The sequence below is a fragment of the Microcaecilia unicolor genome, chromosome 2 (genome assembly GCF_901765095.1).
Source record: "Microcaecilia unicolor chromosome 2, aMicUni1.1, whole genome shotgun sequence".
NCBI lineage: Eukaryota > Metazoa > Chordata > Amphibia > Gymnophiona > Siphonopidae > Microcaecilia > Microcaecilia unicolor.
Window position 1 is genome coordinate 382,977,182 of NC_044032.1, and position 18,084 is coordinate 382,995,265.

General features: G+C 42.6%; 1 protein-coding gene across 1 annotated transcript in view; it reads right to left on the minus strand.

The window, feature by feature from the left end:
• Positions 1-12,693, minus strand: part of CNOT6L (CCR4-NOT transcription complex subunit 6 like) — a 221,092-nt gene extending 208,399 nt beyond the window's left edge. The window contains exon 1 of the mRNA XM_030192478.1: positions 12,639-12,693. The gene's annotated coding sequence lies outside the window, so the exon portion shown is untranslated. The remainder of the gene's footprint in view (positions 1-12,638) is intronic.
• Positions 12,694-18,084: the final 5,391 nt, after the last annotated feature.

Sequence of the window (18,084 nt, forward strand, 5' to 3'; positions counted from 1 at the left end):
TTGGGGTTCAAAGGACAATGTAGAGTCAAAAAGGATACCCAAAACTCGCGATATTTGCACAATCGGAATTGACTGTGATTGGCCCAGTGGAATTGCAGATTGAATTGAATGCAAGGAATTACTAAACCATAAGATTTTTGTTTTATCAGTATTCAGCTTCCTCTAGTGGCCCAGGTCTTAATGATGGATGTACAGGAAGAAATCACAGAATAAGTCAGATCAAAATAAGTACAACTGATAACTGCAGATATTGTGCTGGGCTCCAACAGTCCAAAAGGGAGGAATGAAGCAGCCTGCTTAACTGAGCATCCATGTTTATAGGCCCTATATGGCTAATCAAATAAGAAATGTATATACCGATAGAAAGTTTTTGCCCCCTTTTTGATTTCCCCTATTTTTGCATATATTATGTCACACTGAATGGTTTCTGATGTTTAAACAAAATATAATTCCTAACAAATGGATCCTGAGTAAACACATAACTCAGTTTTTAAGTTGTGTCATTTATTTAAAGAACAGAGCTATCCAACATCTATATCACCTGTGTGAAAAAGTAACTGCTCCCTTAATTATTCAACCAATTGACCAAATTTAATTGCTAATTACATTCAGGCTAAACCTCAACTACACAGTATACTGAGCCTTACCATGAGAGTGAAGTAGTCACCACAAGAATGCTATGCCACAATGAAAGGGAATTCCAGAATAAATGAGAACAAAAAAAGTTGTTGAAATATCAGCCTGGAAAGGCTTACAAAAGCCATTTTTAAAGTTCTGAGACTTCACCAAACCACAGGAAGAGCCATTATCTCCAAATGGAAAAGGCTTGGAACAGTGATGATTCTTCCAGAATTGGCCAGCCTATCAGAATTACTCCAAGGAAGCAGAAACTCATCTGAGAAGTCCAAAAAAAAAATCCCAGAAGAGCATCCGAAGAACCACAGGACTCTCTAACCTCAGCTAAGGTCAGTGGTTCATGACTCCATAAGGGAAAAATAGGATTCATAGGAGTAGGATGGCAGAAACCGCTGCTGTCCAAGAGTTACGTCAATGCTCACCTCACATTTGCAAAACCACACCTGGATGATCCTCAAGCCTTTTGAGATAATAATGTTCTGTGGATAGACAAGTCAAAAGTAGAACTCTTTGGAAACACAGGTCCCATTAAACAAAGAAAACAAACATAGAACTATGATGACTGATAAACTCCAAATGGCCCATCCAGTCTGCCCATCCTCCGTAACCTTTAACTCCTTTTAAAATTTGGCACAGTCCTCGACTCCACTGCCTCCACCACCCTTTCTGTGAAATAATACTTTCTTAGATTACTCCTAAGCCTGTTCCCTCTTAACTTCATTGTACACCCCCTTGTTCCAGAGCTTTCCTTCAGTTGAAAAAGGCTCACTTCCTGTACGTTAATGCCCTTGAGATATTTAAACGTCTCTATCATATCTTCTCTCTCCCTCCTCTCTTCAAGAGTACATGTTGAGGTTCAAAAGTCTGTCCCTATATTTTTTGTGTTCAAGACCACTTACGAATTTTGTAGCCGCCCTCTAGACCAACTCCATCCTGTTTATATATCTTTCTGCAGGTGCGGTCTCCAGAATTGCACACAGTACTCCAAATGGGACCTCAACAGAGACTTATACAAGGGCACCATCACCTCTTTCTTCCTGCTGCTCATCCCTCTCCTTATGCACCTAAGCATCCTTCTAGCTTTAACCGTAGCTTTTTCTACCTGTTTGGCCACTTTAAGGTCATCAGACGCAATCAATCCCCAAATCACGCTCTTCCTTCGTACACAGAAGCACTTCACCCCCTATACTGTACCGTTACCTCAGATTTTTGTGACCCAAGCGCATGACCCTGCATTTTTTAGCATTTAATCTTAGTTGCCAAATATCAGACCATTCCTCAAGCTTTGCTATGTCCTTCCTCATGTCAACCACACCACCCTCCAGGTTGTCCACACTACTACAAAATCTGGTATCATCCGCAAAGAGACAAACCTTATCAGACAGCCCTTCCGCAATATCACTCACACAGATGTTAAAAAGAGCTGGCTCTAGGACTGATCTCTGCGGTACTCCACCAATGATTAACATCCTTATCTTCAGAGCAAGCTCCATTTACCACTACCCTCTCTCTGCTTCTGTTCAACCAATTTTTAACCCAGTCAGTTACTCTAGGTCTCATACAGAGGGAACTCAGTTTATTTATGAGTCGCCTATGCGGAACCATGTCAAAGGCCTTGCTTAAATCCTAATACACCACATCAACAGCCCCTCCAACGTCCAACTGTTTGGTCACCCAGTTGAAAAAAAATCAATCAGATTCGTCCGACACGACCTACCCCTAGTGAAGCCATGCTGCCTCGGGTACTACATTCCATTCAATTCGAGAAACCTCACAATTGTCTGCTTTAGAAGTTTTTCCATTAATTTACTTACCACCAAGGTCAGACTGACAGGTCTTTAATTCTCAATTACTTTCACTCTTGTGCAAAGGGACCACATCCACCCTTCTCCAGTCCTCCAGGACCACACCAGACTCTAAGAAAGCATTGAAGAGGTCAGTCAGTGGAGCCGCCAAAACTTCTCTGAGTTCCTTTAGCACCCTCGGATGCACCCCAACAGGCCCCATCGCTTTGTCTACTTTTAATTTAGGTAGCTCCTCACGAACGGGTCTTGGTCTATCATACATCCATCTCTTTTTGCATTTTTTCTGTGGTCCTACCCCTAGCCTTTTATCTATGAACACAGAACAGAAATAATTCTTAAGCAGTTCAGCTTTATCCTTATCAGCTTCCACGTATTCTTCCCCCTCTGCTATTTTGGCATTTCCTCCTGTTGCTTACATATCTGAAAAACGTCTTATCCCCCAAAATTACCATATTAGCTATCTTTTCTTCCATTTGCCTCTTCATTTTCCAGACAGCTTTTCCAGCTTCTCTTAGCTTATCCAGGTATTCTCACCTGTCTTCTTCTTTCTGAGTCATCTTATATCGTATGAAGGTTAACCTCCTTTCCCTTAGCTTTTTGGCTATTATGTTCAAGAACCAAAGCGGCCTACCTTTCCTCTTTCCTTTATGCAATTTATTAACATTTAGTTGCCTTTAAAATAGCTCCTTTCAGTCTTGTCCACTGTTGTTCTACTTCCTTCAGCTGTTCCAATGCTGCTAACTGTTCCTTGAGAAATTCCCCAACTCGGCAAAGTTAGCTCTTTTGAAATCCAGGACCTTCAATCTCAAATAAGCTCTCTCCTCTGTCTTAATATTGAACCACACCATTCGGTGAACGCTAGATGCCAAATTGTCTCCCACCGTGACCTCAGAAACATTCTCTCCATTTGTAAACACCAGGTCCAGTTCCGTTACCCACTGCTGAAACAATTCTTCCTGTAGGGAATCCCTTTGCTTCTGGACGACCCCGCAGCAGAAATGCCCTAATCAACATCCGGCCTATTAAAATCACCAATCAGTACTACTTCCCCTTTCCTAGCAATCTTGTGAATGACTTCAATTAAGTCTCTGTTCATTTCTTCTGATTGTGAAGGTGACCTGTATATTACTCCGATGTAAATACATTTTCCTTTCCATCTTTGCAGTTTAACCCACAGCGCTTCTTCCGTACCCCGTGTGTCCTGCAGTTCTGTCACTTTAATATTATTCTTAGCATATAACGCCACTCCTCCATCCTTTTTTTCCTACCGACTTTCCTTCATTACAGCCAGGTATAGCTATATCCCAGTCATGGTTCTCTGTGAACCACATCTCATTGACCGCCACTAAATCCAAATCTGCATCAATCATTGTAGCCGCTAGATCTAGAAGTTTGTTTCCCATACTGCAGGCATTGGTATACAAGGTTCTCCAGGTGTTACTCTTTTTTTTCCGATTCTATAGGAGCATTCGATGTCCTACCTTCCTGATGGTTATTTATGGCTTTGGGGCCTTTATTACCCATCCCCTGCAAGTTTAGTTTAAAGCCCTCCTTAGTGTTTTAGCCAGTCTGTTGCTGAAGACACTCCATCCCTTCCTTGCGAGATGGACACCATCATCGTTCAGTAGCTCTTGGAAGATCATACCATGGTCTAGGAAACCAAAGCGCTCAGGCCAGACCCATCCACTCAGCCACACATTTAGCTCCAGGATGCAAGCTTCTCTCATTTGGTCTTTACCTTCAACAGGAAGGATAGATGAGAACACCGCCTGTGCACTGTTAGTCTGGTCGTGAGCCCTTGAGCCTAGGCCGAATACAGCTTTTAGGCTAAGGCCTAGGATGGACCGAACAGGTACTATACACTACCCCAGCTACCAAGCCCTCCACACACACACACAACCAACTTGCACTTCCAGAAAGGGAAAGATAGGACATTCAGGCAGGCCTCACGGTCTATCAGGAACCCACTTGCTCAGAATACAGTCATACGGGCCTCTTGGCCTAACCGAACCGACTCAAACCCAGAGAAGGGAGAAAGGAAAAATGAGGGGTCCCCACGGGGACTAGAGCACCAACACACTAAGTGCTCCCTAAGGACACAAGGGAAAAGGAACTAAGAGAGGTAACTATAGGAAACAAGTCAGGCTGTACCCCACAACGCACAAAGGAAAAGAGGGACTGTGGGAATATGGATAGAGAGAGCAGAGACCCCCAGAAGACAGCGGAGGAAAAGTCAGCAAAAAATAGAGTGCAGGGCCTGACATGCACCCCCCGCTCAGAAAGAGTAGTACACAGCAAATAGAGAGGGTAGTGACAGCAAAAAGAACTAAAACAGTCACAAGGGAAAGACTGCTCCAAACACACAGCTGCCAGAGGCAGGGAAATACTGCAGTCAAAGGGTTAACCAGGCTCTGAACACACAGCTGCCAGACGCAGGAATACTGCAGTCAAGGGTTAATGTAAGCACAGGGAAAGAACAAACAAATAAACAACCCCCACGGAAAGAAACAAAGGTCCTGAGTCTGCCACAAAGACATATACGAGCTCATCACAAAGCACCACAGTCAAACAGAGGAAATCCCAGGTGTAGTGTAGAGGGGTTGTAGGGAAGGGTAAGGTTAAGTAGATCAGACTTACATCAGCTCAGCCCAGATATGCAATAATAGGGGACATCAGAAAGGAGTCAACATTTTTCACATCATTGTATCATGCGTATGGATGAACTGGACTCTATATTAGGTTCTGACCTCTAGGGTAGAGAAGAGAGCAGTCTCAGAATACTGGGAAACCTTCTCTGAAGCAGATCTTCTTTGTAATTAATAAAAGCGATTTACACAAAGAACGGCCTCTGGGAGTTTGCTTTCACAATGCAGGTGCATACTCTTCTGATCTAGTTTAGGCTTAAGAGATGAACGATCGCACTCCGTAGATGCTCACCAAGTTTTACTTTGGTGCAATTTTGAGGAATGTCTTCCCTAAGATAGGAAGAGTCAAGGCTTATTGCACCCATTCCTTTAGGATAGGCACCGCCACAAGCACAGCAGCAGTAGGAAATGGAGAGCAAAAAAACCATTTCAACATTTAGGTAAATGGCAATCGGACATCTCTTGCAGGACAGAGAGACCTGAAAATGGTGTGGGCATGGAGAATCAAACTTGTTCATTTTATCTGCAGGGTACACCAGGGAGGAAGGATGGACAGGGTTTCACAAGGCAGATGGTGTGTACTTTTCTTACACCAAACTCTAGGGGCCCCATTTACTAAGCCACGCTAAAGGTGCATTAGCGCTCACCGTGTAGATGCCCATATTCCTATGGGCGTCTACACAGCGCATGCTAATTTTTAGCACACGCTAAAAACACTAGTGCACCTTAGTGAACAGGGCCCTAGGAGCACACTGGGTTTTGTTTAAGACCACAATGTTTTGGTGAGACAGCAAGAGCCACCTCTGTTTTCTTCCACAGACAAGCAACATGTCTAATAGCAATTTATAAAGTTAGTATTAAGGGAAGTGCAACACAAACTGTGTGTAGGCATCCTGCTTAGTTAAGGATAACCTCCAAAGTTGTAGCTGAAATTGTGGAGTTTGAATGCTGTGATAGAGTTACTGTCCAGATGCCAGGGAGGGAGGTACACCTGGGGGAATGGAAGGGGACCCTGATGAATATGACATTGGTATTGTATAAGAGGTTATTGGCCAAATTAACTGTGGCCACTGGAATTCCAATGTGTATTTTATGGTTTGTGCATTGTGTATAGATATTTGGGGGGGGGGTGAGGGGAGAGGAAACAATGGGGAGGAGTCGCCCTTGCCTATGTTATAACACTGAAGAGTATGATTTACAACAGGCTTGTCCAAGTTCAGTCCTTCAGGGCTGCAAACAGGCTAGGTTTTCAGTACATCCCTAATTAATCTGCATAAGAAAGATCTGCACTCCCAGCACTGTATGCAGATCTCTCTCATACATATTTATTGTCTCTAATATTAATTGTTGATATGATTAACTTACTATATTACTAAAATGCTTATACATACAAAATACTTTATAGTTTATTGCACACATATACAGTTAAAAATTGCACTCTCAAAACCAACATACATACATAAAACACCCCTGAAAATTTCTGAGACTTTACGTCTACTATTCTTGATGCGGACATATATATCAATCCTATTATTGATTGCTATTACCCAGCTCAAGAGTAAGTTAAGTATCTCTGAGGTAATAAAACCTTATTACATTTGTATATAACCACCTCCCAGAACAAAGAGATTGACTACAGCATAAGCTACCCTATAAAGTTCTTTGTAGCTGTAATTTATTACAACACAAAAGTTGGGCAAGACATATAAAAAACATTTGAGAAGCACTGCCGATTGCGATACTGCAGGTGTAGTATATATATATATTTTTTTTGTTACATTTGTACCCCGCGCTTTCCCACTCATGGCAGGCTCAATGCGGCTTACATGGGGCAAAGGAGAGTTAAGTGACTTGCTGTGAAATGACCCTGCAATCTTTGGTATATGGGAAAAACCATTCGTACAGTCAAATTCCATATGGCTCAACATTAAAGTAATATACAATTGCAGAAGGTTGAAGCCCCATTAATATCTCACTGGTTGGAGAAGAACCATTCTATTAGTAAACTACAATTTGTGGTGCTTATATATTGATTTATAGTTTTACTTAAATTTCCAGAGCCAGACTAACCAAGCTGCACTAAAACATACAAAAGCATTACAAAACACTTGAAATACAAGCAAACCAGCCAACAATTAGCACCCACAAGCACAATATACAACCTCCTAATAAACATTCATTCACATAACCCTAAAAACTAGAAAAACCCTTGGACACCACCTGTAAATCATAACAACTAAACACACTTAAATAAAATTCTCTGTCCATACAAAATGGAAAAACCTATCAGAATTACACTAAAGCAATACCCGATACATTCATCAAGTGGTCAAGGGTCTCTTCATGGGAGCCAAGCCTAAGACAGAACTGTAAATGTGCTTCACACCTACTCATGAAATATAAAGCCAAAGAGAAAAATAAATCCTTATTTTTAGTCAGGACTTTATTTAATCTTCACATGTTGATTTGCTCTGGCCTCTTCCTATATTTGTCTTGATTTAATGTAGAATATTTTGCAGGCCACAATGTAAAAATATCAGAATGTACACTGCATTGCAATAAAGGGCATGCTACTCAAAAACAGTGTCAGTTTCCCTCTGCACCTCTTTTATACACAAGCTGCCCAACAAAAAAAGCCACACAGAAACTGACTTATTTTTGGTACTACAGAATATGGAAGGCTGAGATAGGGACGCAACAGGAGTTGGTTATTTCAAGACCACCTGTTTTGTCAACTTTTTTTTAATGGGGGGAGGAAGGAAAATACACACACATACACACACCTGTTGACAGCTAAATTCTCTATTCGTCAGGGCCTACTGCTAACCCATAAGCCAGATGAAAAGCCAAATACAAAGAAAAAATACATAAGTGTTGCTATACTGGGACAGACCGAAGGTCCATCAAGCCCAGAAACTTGTTCCCAACAGCTGCCAATCCAGGTTACAAGTACTTGGCAAGATCCCAAAAGAGTACAATAAATTTTATGCTGCTTATCCTAGAAATAAGCAATAGATTTTTCCCAAGTACATCTTAATAATGGTTTATGGGCTTTTCTTATGGGTCATTATCTCTGATATAATAAAGACTGTTGGACTCACGTCTCCAGTGGTGAATCGTCTATTAGTCTCTACTTTTGCCTTCTCTGCTTTTCTTTAAGGAAGCTATCCAAACCTTTTATAAAACCCAGCAAAGCTAACTGCTTTTACCACATTCTCTGGCAAGGAATTCCAGAGTTTAATTACACATTGAGTGAAGAAATACTTTCTCTGATTTGTTTTAAATTTACAACTTTGTAGCTTCGTTGCTCACCTTAACACCAGTAAATATTTTCATAACTATCACTTAGATAACACACACAAAAAAAAGAATAAATAATCTCCAGTAGTGTAGGATCTACCTACCTTAATATAAGCATCATCTATTTTAGAATCTGTACCCAAACAGCAACACAGCCCTTTTGACTAAGGCCTTCAGTGGCTTATCTATAAGCAAGAAGCAAAACTCCTTTAAACAAAACTAAAGAGCACGGAGGCAGCAAATCTCCCTAAAACCAAACGTTCTCTCTCCTCCTGTTGCCCCCTCAACTCCTCAGAAGCATCTGTATTCTAACCTTTTTGCACTCGCGGATCAGCAAATTAGCTAAGAAACTCTTTGTGGACCGAATTACCTCCTGCCTCCTACTATCTACCCCCTCGCTACTCAACTTAAAAAAAATTAAATTCCTGAGCTGCAGGGGAACCCAAATCCCTCAAGTTGAAGACCTCTCCCCAATGGTGCCAAAAATGCTGCTCTCCACTTTAGCAGTCTGCGGCAGGTCCTTGAGCTGCCAACACCAGCATGTGCTTAAAACTGAGCATGCATAGATGCTGGTGTTGGCAGCTCAGGGAGCTGTCGCAGATTGCCGAGGTGGAGAGCAACATTTTTGGCACCATCAGAAGAAGATCTTCAGGTAGAGGGGCTTGCGCTCACCACCTGCTACCTCAAAAATTAGCTTGTTTTGCACAGAATGACAAAAAAATTTGTGGACCGGCAGTTACAAAATGCTGTTCTAAACTACTCTTCCAAGACAATTATGCAAGTTCTCTGTTTACCCATATTTCAATGGGGGACTTCCCTCTGTCTGCCTGCTTTACTTGCCTAACTTATACATATTTGCCTGTTAAAAACCCCATTCCCCCCCCCCCCCCCAATCAACTCAACTTATTCAGAACACTTGATGAAATTTGACAGAGTTACACCATGTTTGACAGCATTACATTGGCTACCTATACACACAAGGATTATGGTTCCCAAACTTTTTTGGTCTGCGGCACCCTTAGTGTCCAGGTGCTCATTCCAAAGGTATTCTGGGGGGAAATGTTTTCATGGGGGGTACGCTTTTAATCACCCATGCACAGAAAGAGCTGCCTAGAACTCACTGCTATCTGCTTGTTCAGCTGCTGCTGTAGCCCAGTGCTAGTAGCTCACTACCTCTGCTGTGCTCCATTGGTCTGCCTCCTGCTCCAGATTATCATGTTAGCTCTGCCGCGCTACAAGTCAGGTTCTACTTTCTGTGACAGGAAGGACCCAACCCGTGGACAGCAGCACAGTACAAGTTAATATGTTAACATGCAATAACCTGGGTCCAGGCACAAAAGAGGAGAACAATCAGCGTGCACTTATTATACATCTTCCTTAACAGCACCCCTGAGTTTGCCATAGAGCACAGTTTTAAATACCTCTGTTTCTTTAATATCACAACCCCCGGTTCTAGAGGTGTTCATTTCTTTTTAATACATTTTCTTTTCATCATAGTCACATCAGGGACTCAATGCCAAAGTTGGACTATTCTAGGCTGGAGTACTTATGGCAACAAGATTTAAAGATAACAATAACAGCGGTACAACTTAAGTCATATATTCTATCGATTCGACGCAAGTCTGCATGAGCACTCCACTGGGAACAGCAGTATAAGTTTGTTCTCAGACTATACATATCCCCGAGAAGGGCATTTTATATGGGACTCTCTCCTTGGGGGTCATGCCTGAAATGTGGATCCAGTGGTGCGACATTAGGACATATGTTCTGGTCCTGCAAAGGAATACTTTGGATTTTGGAAAGAACTTGTGCGTTACACGTCCAGCTTGAGGAGGAGAAGGTGGAATTGTGATGCCAAACTCCTCTTTGGGCAGCTAAAGTTGGGGCGCCCAACTCCTAATGGATTTACAACTTTTGTTAATAAGACTATTGTGGTGGCTCAGAAGGTTAATTTGACAGAGTGGCTGACATATAAATATCCATCACTGCAACAGTGGCGCATACATATGATATATTTAATGTGTATTGAACGTATGAGTTGCTGACATGAACACTAGAGCTGGAGAGGATTTGCAATGGACATGGAGCCCCTTTTGGAATACTCGTTCGCCTGCTGCCAGGAGCCACTTGTTGAACTTATAGAGCCCTAATCACGGATTTGTGGACTGGGGAAGGGAGGGGTGGATAGAGTTTAGAATCTGGGATGGGGGGGAGAGAAGGGGGGATTTAGGGTGAATGCAGAGGGAAGGTCTGGCGAAATGGATGTTTCTGAAAGATGGCCTTAATGTTTTCAGTGTGACTGCTGAGTAATGACTTATATTACATAATAGTGATGGGGGGGGGGGGGGTAAAAACTTAATATTTGATGACAGATGCTATATTGTATAAGTTCCAGATTTGTGAGAATGTCTATCTTGAGTTGTTATCAATAAAAAGTATTGAAACATACATTATTTTCTTTTGATAGTTTCTTTTTGGAACTCTTTGCCCCTCTCTGAAAGATTAGAGATTGGGTTCTTATTTCACAAGAAACTGAAAACTTTTTTATTTGAAAATCAATTATCTCCTGGTTGGCGATTTATTTAATAGGCAGTTGGTCAATGTTGTATTGGAACTTGTGTATTTTGTAAATCACGTTGAACCTAGATGGAGATATAGAAGTATACATTATTGGCATATGCACAGACATTTTCTAGAGAAGGTAAAATGGTAAAACTAGAGGACATGAATTGAGGTTGCAGGGTTGATAGGAATAATGTCAGAAAATTATTTTTCACGGAAAGGGTGGTTGATGCCTGGAATGCCTTCCCAAGGGAGGTGCTGGGAAAAAATCTGTGGCATAATTCAAAATGGCATGGGATGAATACAGAGGATCTCTAGTTACAAAATGAATGGGTATAAAAAAAACAAGATTTAAATGGTTGCATGTGTTTGCATATCAAGTGGTGCTTAGATGGCAACTCTGGCTGTATCAACTAGGTGCTGGGCTGGCTTCTTCGGGCTGAGTGCTGTATATAGCAATCCGGTTTAGAATGGGTTGGAGAGAACGTCAACATAAACTCCAGTAATTTGGAATATGAGGACAGTGCCAGGAAGACTTTTACGGTCTGTGTCCCGTAAATGAGAAGACAGATTTGGACAGGTTTGACAGTAACTCCGGTAGTTGGAACATAAGGACAGAGCCAGGCGAACGTCTACAGTCTATGTCCCAGAAGCAACAAAGAAAGACCAAGATCAAATATACAATATCATGTTCACTGTTGATTTAATCTAGAATTGAGAATGAAAGTGACTGTTGGGCAGACTGAATGGACCATTCAGGTCTTAATCTTACTATGTTACATGTTTTTCTAATGGGATCAATTGTTTGGCTGAAAAATAACTCTCTTTCCTCTCACTTTGAGAGAAAGGAAAAGGTGGGACAAGGAGAACCGCCCCCCCCTCTTTTTTCTTCCACAGAGTTTCTATTCTATGCCAGTGCCCTAACCCCTATGGGAAACCAACTAAAATAGTAATCACGTTCCTTTCAACAGTTTGTAAACACATCAGAAAAGGGAAATAGCACATGAACTCAAAAATTTTAAGTGCTATTCAAGGCAATCCCAGTATCATCCTTTAAAAAAACACAGACGCGTAGAGGCATTAATTTACAAAATTTAGAAGAACGTCGTAACATCCTGAATCTACGGGGTCTTACCAAAAGACTGCAACAGCAGTGTCAAAGAAACAGATGGCTGCAAACAAGCTTTTTTTCTGAAGAAAGGCACCAGCAACAGTTGGCATACTGAGGAAGCGCGTCTAACATATATCTCAATGCACAAGGTTTTTGTTTTTTTTAATCTACACAAAACTTTTTTTAATCAAAACCACGAGTTAAAAATACCTTAGTTTTTTTAAGCCTTCCATCAACAAATAAACATCGGGGTCTAATCACAGGTCTAAAGAAACAAAGCGAGGGATGCGTGAGCAAGATTAAGCCCGACGAAGAGATAAACAAAATAACTACAGGACAAGATCTCGGCAAACCTAAAGTTAGCTGAGAAGGAGAGTGAAAACAACACAGAGATAACCAAGTCACACGCATTCGCCTGCCCTCACACTCTTACACACCGAGCACCCCTCCCCCTCCCCCGTGGTCTGCCATCTCTCCCCTCTATCTTCGGCTCTCCCCGCTCCAGTGCATCTCCCCCCCACTCTCCTCCCACCCGCGCTCCGGCGCCTCCCCGTTAATCTCAAACTTCACCTCTCCTACCTTCAAATTCATACGTGAGGTTGCCCGCCGCCGTCCTCGCCGATTTCCTCCTCCGCCGCCCCGCCCCCTCTGACGTAACTTCTCTCTCCCTCTGCCGCGTTCCGCCCTGCCGGAAACAGGAAGAGGCGGGACTCTGGGCAAGGAGAAAGTGGCGTCGGGGAGGGCGGGACGCTGGAGTAGGAAAGCTTCTGGTGATTTCAAAAGAAAGATACATTGGAGGGTGATAGTCGAGGGCGGGGACTTTGCGACGAGTGAAGGAGAGATACTGGACTACGGGCTGCCAGTACACAAGCTTGGCTGTGAGAGAAAGGGAGAAATATCGGTCGTGGGCTTGTATGAGGTGTTTGAGTGCCTGCTTCTTCCGGTTTTGGTCTCACGTTGATGCTTTTGCCCTCAATTCCCTGCCATGAGTTGTCCTGGACTTGCCTGGAGGAAGTGCGCAGAACCTATCCTTAGAAATCTCTAGAGAGAGTTGCTCGTCCCGAGCCGCGCAGCTTCTGGCCTGTCTGTAGACTTCTGCATTGCACTTAAGTTTAAGCACGCATGTATGGATTTGCACATGTGCTTTCCCACACGTACCGCCTTGGAATCTGTAAATGCAAGACCTTTTTATGCCCTGTAGCTTTGTTTTACTGTTGTTGCAATTTTGAAAAAAGGATTTTTCCTTTTAACTACTTTAAATATAATTTCCTAAAGTAGTGGTTTCCAAACCTGGTCCCGGAGGCACCCCAGCCAGTCAGGATATCCACAACGAATATTTATGAGAGAGAATCTGTCTCATGAATAATTGTGGATATCATGAAAATCTGACTGGCTGGGGTGCCTCCAGGACCAAGTTTGGAAACCACTGTCCTAAAGCATTTTTGTTGTGCGAGTCATGTGGAAACAGCTTTTATAAAATTGTGTAGATTTATTTTCTGTATACTTTTAAGAGGTTTGCCTATAGGTATTCCTGAGGTCTGCATTTGGGTGGAACTGTTGTATATCAGTTTACTTTGTTTTATAAAATAGATATGTGCCCTTGTAAGAGTTCTTGCACATAGTTGCACTTTCCTTTCATCAAGTGTAACTTTGTGTGTGAGCATTTGTGTACTGCTGGGGATTAGTGTAGGAGCCTCTTGGATAAAGGCAATTATATGTGTAACCTGCCTTTATAAAACAGAAAGTGTGGGTTGACGTGAGTTAGATTTCTAAATTAGGCCTCTGTTGTAAAATTACTTCTATATGTATTAACTCTTATTGGCCTGATGTGTGTTGCCAAATTATCTTGATGTGTAAAAGTTGTTTCTCCATCATTGATGAGAGAGGAACTCCTTGTATTTAACAACTGCCCTAGTGTAGAGAGTGATGTGCCATGGTAAACTAGGCAAAGTCCCTCAAATAGAACATTTGTGCATTTAATTTAGGTGAGATGTCTCTGAACCTTAAATATTTGAACACAGGTGAATTTAAATCTGATTTTTTTTTCAAGTAAATGTTCCTTATTGTCCAGTTAGACTAGGGGTGTGCAACCTGCAGCTTGACAGTGAATTTTATGTGGCCTGCAACTACATCTCCGCTTTACCTTCCAGTCCCATGAGATTGAAGAAAAGTACCTGGCTTAGCCCAATACTGGCAATTAACTTTAGTGACTTCAGTGTGGAGAAGCCTTGGTCCCTATGTGCATGAAGGCCCTCTGGTCCTATACCCACAACGTATTCTGTACAAGTTGCATATGTGTCAGTGGGCGTGGGACCAGCAGGGCCTTCGTTCACAAGAGCCCCAAGGCTCCTCTGTACTGAAGTTAATCACCGGTATAGGGCAGGGTCAGAATAATCAAAGTTAAACAATCTTTAGTAGAGAGGTGTGGTAGCCGTGTTAGTCCACTTTTAAAGGTAATCAATAGAAATAAAACATGGAAAAGAAAATAAGATGATACCTTTTTTTATTGGACATAACTTAATACATTTCTTGATTAGCTTTCAAAGGTTGCCCCTCTTCGTCAGATCTGAAATAAGCTTATTTACAATCTGATGAAGAAGGGCAACCTTCGAAAGCTAATCAAGAAATGTATTAAAGTTATGTCCGATAAAAAAGGTATCATCTTATTTTCTTTTCCATGTTGTTTTTATTTTTTTCTATTGATTTACCCTTAAAGTTAAACAACACACCATCCAGCTGAAGCAGCTGTTCCACCAGTGTTATTCTGTAAGGAGCCCACCCACCAAATGCTTTATTGTCTAGACCCAGGGGGAACTCCACATTATCCAAGATCAGTAAAAGTCAATGCATGCAGGGTCCAGATCCCAACTGATAAGCAATTCCTTCGACGTGAACCAGAGCAGTTTCAATAAAATGCTGATCTTAACCACCACAGGCAAATTAGCCAGGCCTGCATGAAGGAGGTAATTCAAGTGCCGCCAATTGAAATAAATATAGACAAGTACTCCTGTCCATGCCTGTCCTGGTATCCGTTTACATGGGCTATATTTCTCCTGTCTCCAATCTCTCCTCTTCCATCCAGCACAGACCCCTTTAGGGTTATCCTCCTTTCGCAAGTGCACCTCACTGGGTCACACGCTGGCCTTGAGCAGATGCTTGTCTTCTCCAAGTCCCACTCCTGGATACGACTCCCTAATCCCACCAGAGCTCTTACTCCTTCTGCAGTTATTGTGAGTCTGGCAATACTGCTTCTTAATTTCTGCCCAATTGTAAGTGGCATTCATGTATTCCCATTCTTCCTGGTCATTTGGCATGGACTTGCAGGCTACCAGAGATCACTAGATACCCTCAGAGGCAAAGCCAAGGACATCTTCCTGCTCAAAATCTACTCTTTTATTATCCCTTAACTCCACTTCCCTTCCACTTCTCCTCACCACTCTTTCCTCTGCACTTTGTTTCATAAACACTTCCATGAGTTGGGCTCCCTCCCACCCAGGGATCTCCCAGTCACTCCCCTCAGTGACTCTACACAGGCACTTACTCTCTTCAGTAATCCCAATTTAACAGATTACACTTTCCTTCTCCTGTCCCCCATAGCATCCCCTCAATCTCTCCATCTCCTCCCCTCAGTCAGCATCTCCCCTTCACCTTCTTTTTCCCTTCCCTCCTCCCCATAGCAAGGGTCAGTATTTTCCCTCTCTTTCACACTTCATATACAGACTCCCATTGTCTCTTCCCTTATCTCTATTTTCCCCTCCTCTCTGTCCAGCATTTCTCCTTCTGTCCTCCCCCAGTGGTCCATCACCTCTTCTTCTCTGCTGTCCTTCACCCATTCCCATGGTCTGTCATCTCTCTTTGCTGTCCCCTCCACAACCATTCTGCATCTCCCCCAACATACCTTTAAAACTTGTCTTCTCTTGTAGAAGTTCCTGGAAGCAATAACCGGTCAAGTGCCGCTGAAAATTAGTAGATAGCCCCAAACAGGGAATTTAACCGGCCAGGAGCTATTTCTGGCTAGTTAAATTGCTTTGAATATTGACCCCTTTGTTTTTATCCAGGCTACCCCATAAAAGGAGGAACGGGACAAAGGGGGCCACTTGCCAAGATTTATAAGGCTTGCACATTATCGAACTGGGATAAACCGAGACATGAAAGGCAATGCTATAATCTAAGCATCCACATTTATGCACCCCTTGCACACATAAATGTTTGAAATACCAGCACTCGCGTAAAAAGTGTCAATAAGACACCTATTTGCTATTGTGCTGTTCTGCCACCATTACATGGGGCAGCTAATTCTGTCTGTGTGTAATAGATTATAGGGCTCATTTTCAAAGCACTTAGACTTACAAAGTTCTGTGATTAGCCTTTATGAACACCTATGTTCTGCTCTCAGTGCCTTTTGGATATTTGTAAGCATGCTGGGAAGAGCAGTTCCCCCCTCTCTCCGCTTTGCTCTCCTGAGGTAAAAAAAAAATAAGGAAAGACATGGCAACCTGTTTTGAGCTGTGCCTAGGTTATAGATCCTGCATGTAGAGAGCTTGAATTCTCCATGCTGAGGCGGTAAACTGCTGCTTGTTTTTCCTCTCAGAGTTAGTAATCCATAGTGATTTTTGCAGCTGCTGCTACTATGGTTACTGTAGAGGCTGCAGATTATTTCATATTACCAGCCGCTGAGTTACGGATCAAGAAAGGGATCTGGGTGTCGTCGTCGATGATACGCTGAAACCTTCTGCTCAGTGTGCTGCTGCGGCTAGGAAAGCGAATAGAATGTTGGGTGTTATTAGGAAGGGTATGGAGTCCAGGTGTGCGGATGTTATAATGCCGTTGTATCGCTCCATGGTGCGACCGCACCTGGAGTATTGTGTTCAGTACTGGTCTCCGTATCTCAAAAAAGATATAGTAGAATTGGAAAAGGTACAGCGAAGGGCGACGAAAATGATAGTGGGGATGGGACGACTTTCCTATGAAGAGAGGCTGAGAAGGCTAGGGCTTTTCAGCTTGGAGAAGAGACGGCTGAGGGGAGATATGATAGAAGTGTATAAAATAATGAGTGGAATGGATCGGGTGGATGTGAAGCGACTGTTCACGCTATCCAAAAATACTAGGACTAGAGGGCATGAGTTGAAGCTACAGTGTGTAAATTTAAAACGAATCGGAGAAAATTTTTCTTCACCCAACGTGTAATTAGACTCTGGAATTCGTTGCCGGAGAACGTGGTACGGGCGGTTAGCTTGACGGAGTTTAAAAAGGGGTTAGATAGATTCCTAAAGGACAAGTCCATAGACCGCTATTAAATGGACTTGGAAAAATTCCGCATTTTTAGGTATAACTTGTCTGGAATGTTTTTACGTTTGGGGAGCGTGCCAGGTGCCCTTGACCTGGATTGGCCACTGTCGGTGACAGGATGCTGGGCTAGATGGACCTTTGGTCTTTCCCAGTATGGCACTACTTATGTACTTATGTACTTATGATAGTTCTTCTCTGGGAGAGGGGATAATCAAAGGCACAGACTCACTCTGCATGTGCAGAATCTGACTCAATGTAACTAAGTGACTGATTTGTTTATCTTATCAACTATATTAAATGAAGAATTGGATTAAGGATTGGAATCTTGTGAACCAAACCACTTACCTGACAGTGTAGACTGGGGGTCTCGTGTAAAACACTGTTTGCTGAACTGTGAGCTGAATCCTTAAGGTACTGCATTCTGAAATACAAGCCAAATCCAGACCTCTGAACAGATCAGGTTCTGTGTTTTTTTAGGCCTCCTTGGCTTCTACGTCATCTTAATAGGTCCCTTTCTCTCAGGGTGAAATGGTTCCACTTCCAGAACACTGTTCTGGGTTACCCCAGACAAGTTCAGGGGGTTCAGTTCTTACCCCCACCCCCACCCCACACACACACACTTTTCCAGGATCTGAGAGCCACTGGGTCCAATGTTATGTATCTACAGTTCCTCTTGTGATAGTAATCTACTCCACTGCCTTTCAGGACTGGGCTAGTTCCTCCCACCTCTTGCTTA